The sequence below is a fragment of the Staurois parvus genome, unplaced genomic scaffold, assembly GCF_062004578.1.
Source record: "Staurois parvus isolate SC_StPar_1 unplaced genomic scaffold, SC_StPar_1.0 ptg000941l, whole genome shotgun sequence".
Classification (NCBI taxonomy): domain Eukaryota; kingdom Metazoa; phylum Chordata; class Amphibia; order Anura; family Ranidae; genus Staurois; species Staurois parvus.
Genome location: NW_028318737.1, coordinates 1,576,518 through 1,589,830, shown reverse-complemented (window position 1 = coordinate 1,589,830; position 13,313 = coordinate 1,576,518).

Genomic DNA, 13,313 nt, shown 5'->3' with positions numbered 1-13,313 from the left:
GCATGTTTGAGGACCCAGAAGTCCCCAAACCGGACACTATCCTGTCCACAGGAAACTTTCTTGCCCTCCAAATGGAACTACGCTCTAGGCTACAGACCGCATCCATAGGAATGCCGAGCCAAACCAAGGTTTCTCTACAGAGCAAGGAAGGTCTCTTTTGGAAAGAAGGGCAAATTGTGGTACCCAAGGAGGTGCAAACCCTAGTTCTGGGGCACTGCCATGACCATCCACTGGCAGGCCATTTTGGAATCGCAAAGATCCTAGAGTTACTCCAGCGTACATTCTGGTGGCCAAGCATGGCTAAAGATTGTGAACTGTACGTGAAGACCTGCACCACATGTTAAAGGAATAATCCCACCAGAAGTAAGGCCTGGGGTTTACTACGACCGTTGCCTATACCTGACCGGCCGTGGCAGATGATCTCCATGGATTTTATAGTGGAACTTCCACCATCTCAAGACCATTCAGCGATTTTCGGAATTGTGGATCGCCTGTCAAAGATGGCCCATTTCCTGCCGCTAAAGAACCCGCCATCGGCTCTGGAAACAGCACAAATCTTTGTGAAAAGTGGTAAGGCTCCATTGAATTCAAGAAGACATTGTCTCAGACCGAGGGCTCCAGTTTACATCAAAAGTCTGGAAAGCGTTATGCGAGGTTTTGGGAATCAAACTGTCCTTCTCGTCTGCCTACCACCCACAGACAAATGGGAAGACAGAAAGGACGAACCAGACGTTGGAACAGTACCTGAGATGCTACACGTCTTTCCTCCAGGACGACTGGTTGGCACTCTTGCCATTGGCTGAAATTGCGTACAAAAACGCAAATCATTCTGCTACGGGGCAATCCCCATTTTTTGCCAATTACGGGTTTCACCCCACGTTTTTACCTGACCTGATTCCTGAAAGTCCAGTCCCTGCTACGCAAAATATGCTGGATTTTTTTTCTGCCAATAACAAGGTGCTTCAAGAAGCTATTGAAAAGGCACAGGAGGACAGCAAAAGGGCTTTCGACAGAAGAAGAGGTGAGCTACGTCTGCAACCGGGGGACCAGGTCAGGCTAGTCACTACCAATTTGAGGATGTCTTGTCCCTTGAAAAAACTGGGGCCTAAATTTAAGGGTCAATTCCGGGTGAAACGGAAAATCAATGAAGTGGCGTATGAACTGGAACTTCCAGGAACTTTTAAGATTCACTCGGTTTTCCACGTGTTGCTACTGAAGCCAGCAGTGCCAGATCCCTTCCCGGACCGAAGGTCCAGACCTCCGGAAGCTATAACCATTAACGAACAAGATCAATTTGAGGTTGAAGCAATCAGAGATTGCAGGAAAAGAGGCGTCCAGACACAGTTCCTGATTAAGTGGAAGAGCTATGGTCCTGAGAATTCGTGGGAGCTGGCCCAAAATGTTCACGCCCATAGACTTGTCCGGGGGTTCTATCGTAGCCACCCACGGAGGAGAGATCGGTTGGGCATCCGGAGGATGCCCATACGGGGGGCAATATCAGGGATCGTGGCGGAAAGCGGGTCTGCGAATGCGCAGAATGCCGATTCATTCTAGCCGGCGGGCACTAGGACCTGGGCAACAGCGGCCACACATGCGAACTCACGTTCGCGGACGCTCGCCTGGCACCAATGACAGGGCAGGGCGCACTATTTAAACCTGCCCTGCACAGACTCTCATTGCCGTATGGTCTATTATCCTGTGTTCCTGTTCCTGTACATCTGCTGTTGTGACTTGTTACCGACCCTGCCTGATCCTGACCTCTGCTGACTTCTCCTGATCCTGACCTCTGCTGACTTCTCCTGATCCTGACCTTTGCTGACTTCTCCTGATCCTGACCTCTGCTGACTTCTCCTGCCCCGACCTCTGCTGACTTCTCCTGCCCCGACCTCTGCTGACTTCTCCTGCCCCGACCTCTGCTGACTTCTCCTGCCCCGACCTCTGCTGACTTCTCCTGCTCTGACCTCTGCTGACTTCTCCTGCTCTGACCTCTGGCTTGTTTGACTTCTCTCCTGGATATCCCTATTTGATCTGACCTCCTGTTACCGAACCCGGCGAGTGACCAGACTACTCTTTGCCTGCTGCCTTGTACCACGCTGACCCCACTGTTACCGATCCGGCCCATCTGACCACGTTCACTACTCTGCCATCCATCCATCCTGAATGGATCAAGTCATCACGGCTCCAGCCTTCTGCCTCTTCACATCAGGCTCTCTACCTGCATATACCTCTGGCAGATCCCTCTACCACGGGCGAGTGTACTCAGGGGCCGCGACCTGGTCACTGTCTGCTCCAAGTCCATCCCCACCATCAGGGGTCCTGGTGAACAAGCAGACTTTGACTTAGACACCGCGCTCTGGGGAATCCTGTCCTGTGGATTGCTAGAGGTACTGCCAGGCGGTGTCTGACAGGGACAGTGGTGGAGAAGAAGGCAGAAGACCCCAGTCACATGTCCTGGGTGCCTACATTATGCAATGCTTATAGTAACAATCAACATTTTGCTGCCAGCTGAACCCCAGAACCTCCATAAATCCAGTCTAGATACATAAATTGTGTCTGCAGCACAGAGAAGGAAGATTATCCGAGAGAAATCCAGGAATACAGGACGGGGAACACAGCTCAGGAAAGTGACCAGGGGATTACAGGCTGATATCACCCAGTCCCCGCCCTACTCTGGACCAATCAGTGAGCAGTATGGGTGGAGGAATGGATTTAGTGTTCATGACCCACCTGTGCTGATCTCTGTAGGAGTGTCCTCCTCTATAAATGTCCCCGTTATTCCATCCTCCTCCATAGACTGCTGATCATCCCTCACATACGCCTCTTCTTCTTCTGCTTTCACCTCAAATTCTATATCGATTGGATCTCCACTCTAAATCAAGAGAAGGAGAGAAGAGGTCCTCTGTAAAATATAAGGTCACATAAACAATCCACACATTGTCACCATGAGTCCATGTTTTAGATGCTCCATCCCACCAACCTTGCAATGTGGAGGGATGGTGTGACCTTCCTGTGTGGAATCCCGGGAATACAGAGGATGGGGACATCTCTCTGGTGGGTTCCTGGTATTAGGTGGCTCCATCATATCCTTGTGTCCTTCTGAAAACTCCTCCATCACTCCATACTCCTCATCCTCCTCTTTATACTCTTCTTTAACATCAATATTATCATCCCCGAGGATTCCACTCTGAAAGATATAATAAAACATTCATTGTAACAAACATGCTGTATATAAATCACAACTACCAATAATTGTCATCATCTACCTGATGATGGTGAGGGATGGTGTGACCTTCCTGTGTGGAATCCCGGGAATACAGAGGACGGGGACATCTCTCTGGTGGGTTCCCATGACTGGATCCATCTGTAGGAAACACACACACTGACTGAATCCATTGTTTCTATGTGTTTATCAGATGATGGGGGATCTAGGTGGATCCTCCGTACTGCTCTCTCCTTTACAATAAAGTCTCCTCTTACCCGGTGATGTGAGGGGCGGCTGATTGTCCATCATGACGTCCTTGTAGAGATCCTTGTGTCCTTCTAAATACTCCCACTCCTCCATGGAGAAATAGACAGTGACACCCTGACACCTTATAGGAACCTGACACACACAATGATACAGTCACCATCCAGACACATCCCTTGTCTGTTACTGGAGAATGTCCCAGAATTCCCGGCACCGCTCACCTCTCCTGTCAGCAGCTCCATCATCTTCTTGGCGACTTCTAGAATCTTATGCATGTTGTGTCTCTCAGGGTTTAGGGAGTCACATGGAGGCACTGTGATGGTCATATGATCACCTGACTTCAATTTCTGTATTGAGGAACCAATAGGAATATCATGTTAGAATCCCAGAATCCTCCTCACCTCTCCGGTCAGGTCTGTGTTTTATTAATAGAGATGAGAGTGATGTCATGTGACCTCCCAGAATCCTCCTCACCTCTCCGGTCAGCAGGTAGATGATCTCCAGGGTGAGGTTTAGTATCTTCTCAGTCATGTGACTCCGGTCCTCCTCCATCCTCATTGGTGCCATCATGTGATCTATACAGGTCTCCTTGTAGACGGATAACTTTGGGAAATGAAAGTAAGAATGATTTGGATGGTATTGGTCACACAATAATAGGATGTGGATGTGAGGGGGGAATAGGAGGGTTGCTGGACATTGAAGAATTACTGCCCCCATGGGAACACATTTAGTTTTGACTCAGGGATTTACAAATCCTATCTCTTGACTTTCGGGACATGTAGTTCTGGGCGCAGTGCAGGATGTTTTCTTACATTTATCCCTTTTGCAGGCAAGCAGCAGCTGGGCACGCTCAGTGTCTGTGACACTTGCTCAGACAGCACATTTCCCCCTCCCTCCCTGCATAGACGGGGGAGGAGAGAGATTCTGTTTTGCTCCACCTCTTCCCGCCCCTCTGCTCTGTGACTGCCCCGTGAGCGGGAAATTTGAAGATCCATCCGGTTGTACAATTGGCGATGTCTGAGCCTGCAGAGAGCAGCCTGGGGGTGAGCGATCTCTGCTCTACCATGGAGCTTTCCCCACCCCCTTCCCTTCTCTCCTTATCTACCTCCCCCCTCCCTGTTCTTCCAGGAGCTTCACACTTCCCTATTCCATGTCCAGTTAGCAGCTGAGCTCTGATGTAAGGGGGGACTCTGCTGAGCTCTGACGTAAGGGGGGGGGGACACTCAGCTGGACACTGATGTAAGGGGGTAAAGATGGGGACTTTGATGCAAGGGGGGACTCTTATGTGAACATGGTGCTCATCCTGACTGCTGCACTCTACAGTTGCAAGAAAAAGTAAGTGAACCCCTTGGGATTACGTGGAGTTTTGCATGAATTGGGCATAAAATGTGCTCTGAACGTCATCTAAGTCACAACAATAGAAGAACACAGTCTGCTGAACATAATACTACACAAACATTAGATGTTGCCATGGTTTAATTGCACATAACATGTAAACATTCACAGTGCAGGGAGGAAAAAGTATGTGAGGCTGTCAGGAATGGGCTCACCAATGGTGGTGGGACTCACCTGCCTTGTGGGCTGCAGTACCAAGGCTGGCCAGCGGGTGCTCTCAGCAGCCAGAATCTCACTCCTGCAATCAGGCCATCACCTGAGGCTGATTGCAGGAGGTGTATTTAAGCAGGACCAGGCCTGTGATCAGTGCCTTGGTGTTGTTTCCCATGAGCCCCTGTACCTTGTATCCTTTGTTCCTGTTCTTCTGACTATCTGATTTGTTGCCGACCCTGCCTGATCCTGACCTCTGCTGACTTCTCCTGCTTGATCCCTGGCTTGTTTGACTACTCTCCTGGACATCCCTAATCTGATCTGAACTCCTGTTACCGACCCCGGCGAGTGACCCGACTACTCTTCTGCCTGCTGCCTAGTACCATGCTGACCCACTGTTACAGTCCCGGCCCGTCTGACCACACTAATTACTCATCCATCCATCCTGCACGGATCCAGCCATCCCTGTTCACATCTTCTGCCTCTTCACATCAGGCTCTCTACCTGCATATACCTCTGGCGGTACCCTCTACCACGAGCAGGTGTACTTGGGCCGTGACCTGGTTCCTGTCTGCTCCAAGTCCATCCCCACCATCAGGGGCCCTGGTGAAATAGCAGACTGGGACTTAGACTCTGCGCCCTGGGGAATCCTGTCCTGAGGACTGCTAGAGGTACCACTAGACGGTTGTTAACAGAACCATATGGCCGGCCTGACCATTCCACCTCTCCAGCCCTGACTACGCCTGTGTTCCTGCACGTCCTAAGATTAGTGGAAGGTTGGTGTGTTTACTGTGCGTTTGTATATTTGGGTGGCCAATAATAAATTATATTGTTGTTATATCATTCCTGAAGCCTGTTACTTCCTTGTGTCAGTCCACACATTTCTGGTCACACCCGGATCTCTGACAGAGGCCCTAGCTTAATGACCTCTCCCAGAGCTAATTGGAGCCAGGAGTGAGCCAACCTTGACTCCAATCAGTGTGATGATATTGGATGTGTTGCTGACAGCTGTCCTGCCCTTAAAAAACACACACCTGTTTTGGGTTTACTGGTTTCAAGAAGCACTGTCTAATGTGAACCATGCCTCGCAGAAAAGAGCTCTCAGAAGACCTACCATCAAGAATTGTTGACTTGCATGAAGCTGGAAAGGGTTACAAAAGTATCTCCTTGAGCCTTGATGTTCATGTGTCCACGGTAAGACAGACTGTCTACAAATGGAGAAAGTTTAGCACTGTTGCTACTCTCCCTAGGCGTGGTCGTCCTGTAAAAATGACTGCAGGAGCACAGCGCAGAATGCTGCATGAGGTAAAGAAGAATCCCAGAGTGTCAGCTAAAGACCTACAGAAATCTCTGGCACATGCTAACATTTTTGTTGACACATCTACAATAAGGAAAACATTAAACAATAATGGAGTACATGGGAGGACACCACGGAGGAAGCCATTGCTGTCCAAAAAGAATATTGCAGCACGTTTGAAGTTTGCAAAAGAGCACCTGGATGTTCCACAGCACTACTGGCAAAATATACTGTGGACAGATGAAACCAAGATTGAGTTGTTTGGGAAGAACACACAAAACTATGTGTGGAGAAAAAAAAGGCACAGCACACCAACATCAAAACCTCATCCCCACTGTGAAACATGACGGAGGGAGAATCATGGTTTGGGGCTGCTTTGCTGCCTCAGGGCCTGGACGGATTGTTGTCATTGATGGGAAAATGAATTCCAGAGTTTATCAAGACATTTTGCAGGAAAACGTAGGACCATCTGTCCGCCAACTGAAGCTCCGCAGAGGATGGGTGATGCAACAGGACAATGACCCAAAGCATACAAGTCATTCAACAAAACAATGGCTGCAACACCACAGAATACGCCTTCTGGAGTGGCCCAGTCAGAGTCCTGACCTCAACCCGATTGAAATGCTGTGGCATGACCTTAAGAGAGCGATTCACACCAGACATCCCAAGAATATTGCTACACTGAAACAGTTTTGTGAAGAGGAGTGGTCCAAAATGACTCCAGATCATTGTGCAGGTCTGATCTGCAACTACAGGAAACGTTTGGTTGAGGTTATTGCTGCCAAAGGAGGGTCAACCAGTTATTAAGTCCAAAGGTTCACATACTTTTTCCTCCCTGCACTGTGAATGTTTACATGTTATGTGCAATTAAACAATGTTTGTGTAGTATTATGTTCAGCAGACTGTGTTCTTCTATTGTTGTGACTTAGATGACGTTCAGAGCACATTTTATGCCCAATTCATGCAAAACTCCACGTAATCCCAAGGGGTTCACATACTTTTTCTTGGAACTCTATATGTTGTGTTTCTGTACTTACTCCTGGCCCCTGCACTCTCTATGTTGTGTTTTGTACTTACTCCTGGCCCCTGCACGCTCTATGTTGTGTTTGTACTTACTCCTGGCCCCTGCACTCTCTATGTTGTGTTTTGTACTTACTCCTGGCCCCTGCACTCTATATGTTGTGTTTTGTACTTACTCCTGGCCCCTGCACTCTCTATGTTGTGTTTTGTACTTACTCCTGGCCCCTGCACTCTCTATGTTGTGTTTTTGTACTTACTCCTGGCCCCTGCACTCTATATGTTGTGTTTGTACTTACTCCTGGCCCCTGCACTCTCTACATTATGTTGTATGTATACCTGACGAAGATGTTCATTGTCCCAACAGTTGCTGGTTGGAATGAAATCCTTCTTTAAGGTCTGCTCATTAGGGCAGTCCATACATTACTCATATTGTTCATCCAATCAGTGGGCTGAACAGAAAACAAAATGATCCAATCCTGGAGGACACTGGAGCTTGATTTGTCTGCTCAGCATGTACTTGTACTGAGCACCCAAGTGCTTCCATGTGCATCAACCTTCATATTCTCCACCCTGGCAAAGTCATTTCATGCTTTATAGGGACATCCATCCATTGACAGTCCTTAGTGATAAAACGTCTCATTCAGGAATAGTAGAACAATAAACACCGGATTTATATATGGTTTGGGTTACAATTATTATTTTTATCAGGACAAGTAGATTGTCATGAGGGACAAGTAGTTTGGGACCCCGATTTAGTCCCTTGGACAAATAGCTTTTTGATAAATTTCCACATCACTGGGACTGCTTAACATTTAGTACATTTTCAAGGTCCTGGGTCCTCGGCTTGCTGGATCAGAAATCCCCTTTTCTCCGTTGGGTTTGTTTGGTCTCTGAACTGGTTTTGATGAGTATTAGATCTGCAGACAAGGAATGATAAATACGATCCTTCCTATGACTTGTTTGCTCTGAGGCCGTGCTGTGAGGTCAATGTTGGGTCATCATGAGGTCCAGGAAGGGGAACTTGATGACTTTTGATTGGAGTTGCTGGATAATCAGGATAATTGCCCGATATCCGGCTGCAAGGTCCCAATCTCCGGCAGCCTGCTGACTGACAGGAGTGATGTCACTGTCACTCTCTTCAGTAAGAGAAGGGATTGGATTGGTTAGCAGGAGAATGCTGCTGGTGGAGCAGAGAGAGCTTTGGGGGAGGACTCTGTTCTCCTCCCTCCAATGGCAGCTCAGTGTGGGTAGGAGGGGGACAACAGGGGAAGACCTTTGGTTGCCAAATATACTGTAATATCCAGGACATTGTACAGAGTGGTGGTGGGTTCCTGGTGTGCTGAATTCCAGCACCGAGCACTGCCAGGGCCTGTGTCATGGGAACGTATAGGACTGTCTCCAGAAGATGTATAGCACTGACCCCTGACTACCTGTTAGTCTATGCTGAGCATACAGACCTCCTTTAGAAACAAGTGCCCACCAAGGGGTGAAGAACTGTCCTTCATTCCACTTGGACAATATTATTTGACCGGTGAGATGGTAAGAAGGTGAAGGTTGCCTTTTTTTCTTGGCTGTAGTTCTGTAAGGTGGACTGAAAGTAAGTTCAGGTAGGAGGACCATCATAGACCAACAGCCCCCCTCCCTACCTCAGCAATTCCCTGAGCCATAGTACCTCCTCTTCTCTCAGAGATCTCCTATCAAGGACCCAAAATCCTTCAGCTACTCTACCCCCTCAGAGAACATGAACTCCACTACCCTCCAAGGGGCCCCAAAATCCTCCATCCTCTGTACCCCCAAAGAGACCCCTCAGCTCCCCTTCATCCATCAGAACCCTTAGAGGACCATATTACTAGAATTTATCTCCACAATGAGGAGAATGTTCCGGCCCCGGAAGTGGGGGAATGTTCTGCCCCTGAAGTGGTTAATCTGGGTTCCCACACTATATATGTGTGTATCATCATCTGCTGGAGATAAAAGACGTCACAGTGACTATGGAGGAAGAGGACGGACATGACTATGGAGGAAGAGGACAGACGTGACTATGGAGGAAGAGGACGGACATGACTATGGAGGAAGAGGACGAACATGACGGGGGGTTACTGGGTGTAAATAGGAAATAACAGCTTATTACCTCCTCTGTTGGCACTTTCACCAACGTCTCCTTGCTGGTTTCTACCATATGGAACTTCCTGTCTTTATTCCAGATGACTTCCTGTCTTTACCTGACATCACTTCCTGTTTGTACCTGACATCACTTCCTTTCTGTATTCCATAGAGACCTTCTGTTTAGGTATAAGTGAGATCACCACCTTGTGGATTTCAGAGGAACTGCAGAAACATAAAAATATCTACCTTACAGGGCTACCAGGGAAGTTCAAAAATAATAAATAATAATAATAATAAATAGTTCTTATGTTTAATAAAGATATTTTATTACATATAGAAAAGTCTTAAAAACACAGAACACAAAAACCAAATGTATAGTTAATAAAACAGATACCACCAAAACTGATCCTTTTGTTGTAAAAAATGCAAAAATACATCCTAAAGCATAAGAATATCTATCAATCCACTGATAATGAAGATGTTAGACATAAATGACAAGGATGTAATGGTCACAGAGGAATGGTGGTGGAGATCTCTCAAAGTAAGAACACTTCCTTGAATGGTTCTATAAATAAAGAATGAATCCTGGAGGGAATAAAGCTGTAAAGCAATAAATAATATATAAACTGGGCCATCCACTTCATCCATAAAGACATTGTGATTGAAGATCTTCTAGATCACATAGAAGGAGGACTCATCCATGATTTCATACATTTGTTTGGAAGGATAGAACAATCCTCAGAAGGGAACATGTAGGATGACAGGAAAGGCTCCTGACTGGTGAGATCCTCCAAACATAATGATGACATCCATGAACTGGAGCGAGCTCATTGGGGTGATAAAGCCAATCTGGAAACACTGTGTAGACGTTCTCCAAGAACTCAGCACACTCCAGGTGTGGAGAAAGTCTCCAGGTGGGTTTAGCCTGTCATTTATCATAGTTAGACATGTCCACACATGTACTTCCACAAAGTCCAAAAAAAAATAATAATATAAAAAAATAAAATAAAAATGTTAAAATATTTTTTTAAAAATTATAATTTTTGGTTATAAATTAATTTGGGTTATTTTTTGTTTTTCTAAAAAGATAACGGAATACATTTTGGCCAAGATGTATGATGAAATATTTATTTGCAAAATTTTATAAGAAAAACACTTTTTTTCAAAATTTTTGGACTTTTGCATTTATAAAGCAAAAAAATAAAAATACCACCAAAATAAAGTTTTATCTGTCTCAAAAAATGCTAAAAAAATCATATGGGTACAGTGTTGCATGACTGCGCAATGGTCATTCAAAGTGTGACAACGCTGAAAGCTGAAAATTGGCCTTGGCAGGAAGGGGGGGAAAGTGTCTAAACTTGGAGTGGTTAAAGAGGGGTGGGTTCCCACAGGTCCACCTGCCCTTGGTCTAGCCATTAAATACATGTGCCTCTACTATGAGGGTTCAATTAATTTGTAGAGTTAGGACTACAGAATATCGGGGTGCCGTGACGAGGCTCTGTAGCTTACAATGTGATTGCAAATGTGTGCTAACTAAACCCGTTTTTAACGCATACTGTTAGACGGGGTAATTTGGTTTGTTTGCAGGCTGGCTGGCAAGTTGAGCCGGGAACTTTTCTCTTTTGTTGTGTGACATGCGTTGCCCGTTCAAGTGCTCCTTGCTGTGAAGGCCAGTTATAGACTGGGGCAGCGGCCATTTCTTGTACTATCAGGGTGAGCAAGCCTAGTGCTTGACAGTCTCCAAAGATGCAGCTTTACCCCAAGAACCCTTTGGAGGACCCCTGACTGAGAAAGGCTGGACTAGGCAGTCATATATTTCTGCCCCCCTTGGTGGGAGTGGAGGTGACCCCTCTATAAGTATAGCGATCCCCCCAAAGGGGGTAAGTTTGTTCACTCCACCACTCTGCCTCCCAACCCCAAGAACTGTCTCAGCCCCAACTGACACCCCTGACAATAGTGAAGTACAAGGACCAATGAAAAGCACACACGGTATAATAAACACAGAGATCAGCTTTACTGTAGACCTCTATGGGAAGTAATAAACATGAACAACAGGTATACGTTCGGTGAATCAAGAGAACAGCAAATCCTGAGACCGGAAGCAATATAACTCACTTTTACACTCAGTCTACTTTCAGGGGATTCCAACCGTGAATAACCCCAAGAGCAGAGGAAACACTTACATGGCGCCCTCAAAGTGGGTCTAAACCCCTTTACATAAACTCAGCTCTATGATGTCCAAGCAGGAGGAGAGCAGAAGGATGACTCTCTGTGGTGTCAGACTTCTCCCGTCTAACCCCCGACACCACAAGCCCAATAGGCAAACACTGCGCCCAACTGATGCTTCATAGCTACTTTCCAAGGTAGAGCTATTCCCTCCCACACCATGCAATATAGAGGCCTGAATACGCATGCGCGTGCCCGTATGGCACCAGTAACTTCAGTCTCTTGGTAACGGGATGAATGTTGGGGTCTTCAGCGAGACACTTTCATTGGTGCACTTACACTCCTATGGTAAAGTATCATTGTAATCCCGTGGCAGGATTTGTATAGCAAAGCAAACACTGTGTCTGTATAGCAGGACCATCTACACAACCCAGTGCCTGGTGAGTATGGGAGAAGTGTCATGTCTCTGTGTGCCGTGTTCCTGCCATCTGCCAGGGGGCAAAATCCCTCTCACCAGATCCTGGGACTAAGGCCCAAACCATGGTCCTGGAAATGACCGGCTCCTGTGGTCACCTCACGATGAGCCCTTCACACTGTCGGTGTAGGCACTGTACTGTAGGCCACATCTCTCAGGTTGGATGTTCCCTGACTGATGCAGATACCTAAACATGGAGTGAACTGACCCTGAGCACTTCTCTGCCAGGTCCAGACTGTCTCCTGCCACATGCAGACTGCCTCCCCTCAGGAAAAACAAGATGGAGTCCTTCACTCTGCTCTCACTAAGCATGCTGGTCTCTGTAGTTCCATCCCTCATATCAGCCTATCAGGCCATTTCTGTTCAGGACTGCATATTCCACAATGCTTTGCAGCTGTACCTCCTGCTTGAGAAAGTCCCTGTCATTGGCTCCTTTAATACCTCTTCTGATTGGCTCTCTCTGTATTACAGTCTGAGAGGAGAAGGGAGGGGCTGAAATCCCTGACTGCCTTGTGTGTATCCAGTGCAAGTGTCAGATTTCACAGGAGATGCCAGTCAGCAGGTTACAGCAGTCACAGATAGGAGTCATTTCCTCCCTACACAAGGATCTACAGTCCATACACACCCAGCACAAGGCCGGGGTCACACTGCCAGACGCTTCTCGGGGCTGCAGTTCCTCTGAGCTCCACAAGGTGGGGATCTCACTTCTACCCACACAGGAAGTCTCTATGGAAGACAGACAGGAAGTGATGTCAGGTACAGACAGGAAGTGATGTCAGGTACAGACAGGAAGTTCTGGGTGAGAGCTGAGTTGGGAGGAAGCAGAGAGGAGACGTTGCTGGAAGTGGCAGCAGAGGAGGTAATAAGATGTTATTTCCTATTTACACCCATTAACCCCCGTCATGTCCGTCCTCTTCCTCCATAGTCACATCCGTCCTCTTCCTCCATAGTCACGTCCGTCCTCTTCCTCCATAGTCACGTCCGTCCTCTTCCTCCATAGTCACGTCCGTCCTCTTCCTCCATAGTCACGTCCGTCTTCTTCCTCCATAGTCACGTCCGTCCTCTTCCTCCATAGTCACGTCCGTCCTCTTCCTCCATAGTCACGTCCGTCCTCTTCCTCCATAGTCACGTCCGTCCTCTTCCTCCATAGTCACTGTGACGTCTTTTATCTCCAGCAGATGATGATACACACATATATAGTGTGGGAACCCAGATGAACCCCTTCAGGGGCAGAACAT